Genomic DNA, 2,585 nt, shown 5'->3' with positions numbered 1-2,585 from the left:
TGTGACTCCTTCCAAGAGACAAGCCTTAATCCCTACAAAGGACCATGTATAAAACATCTAGGAGGTTTTCCTCAGCATCGTCTACGTTTAGGGAAATCAAGTCAGTTCTATTGAAGAAAACACATCAGAGGAATGAATGCCATATATGGTGTACCATTGTGAAGCATCTTTGACCAACTGGGAGGCAATTGAAATTCATGAAATTATCCCCACGCCAAAGTAAATTTGTTTTCTTTTTTCAAATCCTTAGCACCTGTCGAAGGCTAATGGATCATGTATAGGACCACTCTTAATTTCAAAGATCATCATGATGAATAAAAAACATTTTTGTTCATTTTTATTGTTCCATTATTTTTGGTTATTTTTCTTTTAAGAAAATGACAATCTTTTCAAAACTACAAAAATATTTTTCTTTCTTTGTATTCTTAATTTTCACTTTTCTAAAAGTCATCATTTAAAAATATACAGAATAATCCATAAACCTGTTGAATCTAATGACCCTATGATTTGATCCGCTATCGCGTACGGGTCAAAAACGAGTAATTAAAAATGGTAGTTTAGGGAAGAGACACTCGAATGTCGTATCACAAGGGCTATTTTATTGAATTTTACCAATTGAAAACGATGGGGGTTTTAAGATTCACGTTTAGAATAAAATAACAATAAAAAGGATTTGATTACGAATAAGCTAAAATGGCTAATCCTACTGCTTTGGGTTCCGACTTATCACTGGTTATTGTAAATTCAATCCCCTAAGTGGGTTCGATTCTATTTGAATATAAAATAAATTAAGTGCTATCAATATCATGTAAATTATGTTCGTGTTTACCATATTAAACATGACGATTTAAAGATTAGGTGAGGTTGACGAATAAGCTAGGTTAATACGCGATTAAAATTAGGAACATGCATACAATCAAATTTAATCAATTCTATCATATGAGCAGCATTCAAATTAAGCAAATGAAAGCAATCGAATTCATAGACAAAATTGAACATAAATCGAAATTTAATTGGAATTAAAATAACCTCAAAGCGGTGGAACCCACAAATCAGTAGAATTTGCATTCGGGATTAGTTCTCCGTGAAAATTGTACCAAGCAAGGAATTTTGTGAATAGTGAATTATGTCAATGAACAGTACCGCGGCTGCTCTTGGCTAAAGCAAATAAGGCATTAGGGTTCTAATCCTAACCGAGTCAGAAAACATAAAAATTGGCCAAAAATTGGCCCAAAACTAATTATTTTATTTAAGTCTGAAACTAAAATGATTTATTCGAGTCTTTTACATTCTTAATATACTTCTAACTTCAACATGAAACTTTTAGCTTATCCTGTCAGTTTTCCAATGATTGTTAGAATGCGTCAATCCAATTCACATAGCCCAAGTTATGATCTGTGAAGTGAAAGGATGTAAATAGTTATTTATTCATAAAATACCATACAAAATTAATTTTAAATGTAACAATAAACTAAGTTAAGGAAATACACTAAAATAGTAAAAATAACAAAAGACAATCTAGAATTATTGCAACATAATTGTGAAAGAATATGCATGAAAATGCACTGATCACCTATGACCTCTTATAAATTTGAACTCCGTATCTACCAAATGGAAGAAGAGAGTGAGGAAGATTGTGATATCCCCGATGAATTGGCAAAGCTGCTCGAGCACGAGTCCAAAGCCCTTCAACCACATTAAGATCTGGTGGAGATAATCAACCTTGGCATATATGAAGAGAAGAAGAAGGTCAAGCTCGGGACCACACTTGAGGCAAGTGTCAAAGAAAGGTTGGCAAGATGCTACAAGAATATGCGGACATGTTTGTATGGTCATATCAAGATATGCCAGGCTTAGATACATACATCATTGTGCATAAGTTATCACTTCAACCAGAATTCCCTCATGTGAAATAGATGCTTCGAAGAACAAGACCAGACATGGCTCTTAAGATTTGTGAGGAGGTCAAACGAAAATATGACGTTGGTTTCCTAGCAGTGCAAAAGTACCCTCAATGGGTTACCAATGTCATACTTGTACCCAGGAAGGATGGCAAGGTCAAAATGTGTGTTGAGTATAGGGATTTAAACAAAACTAGTCCAAAGGACGACTTCCCTCTACCACATATTGACACTTTGGTAGACAACATTGCTAAATTTTATGTATTCTCCTTCATGGATGGTTTCTATGGCTACAATCATATCAATATGGCTCTATATGAAATGGAAAAGACCATGTTCATTACCCCTTAGGGAACATTTTGTCACAAAGTAATTCCCTTAGGTCTCAAGAACGTAGAAGTAACTTTCCATAGAGCGATGGTCACCCTATTCCAAAACTTGATGCATAAAGAGATCGAAGCTTATGTCGACGACTGGGTTTCCAAATCTCAAAGTGAAGAAGACCATCTGGACCACTTACAAAAATTGTTTGAGTGCCTCATGAAATTTCGACTATGATTGAACCCTGCTAAATGCACATTTGGTGTTTGATTAGGAAAGTTACATGGCTTCATTGTTAGTCAACTAGGAATTGAGGTAGATCAAAACAAATTCAGGGCTATACAGGAAATGCCTACTCCACGT

This window comes from Lathyrus oleraceus, chromosome 3 (genome assembly GCF_024323335.1).
Source record: "Lathyrus oleraceus cultivar Zhongwan6 chromosome 3, CAAS_Psat_ZW6_1.0, whole genome shotgun sequence".
Taxonomy (NCBI): domain Eukaryota; kingdom Viridiplantae; phylum Streptophyta; class Magnoliopsida; order Fabales; family Fabaceae; genus Lathyrus; species Lathyrus oleraceus.
The sequence above is the reverse complement of the archived record's forward strand: the minus strand, read 5'-3'. Positions refer to the sequence as shown.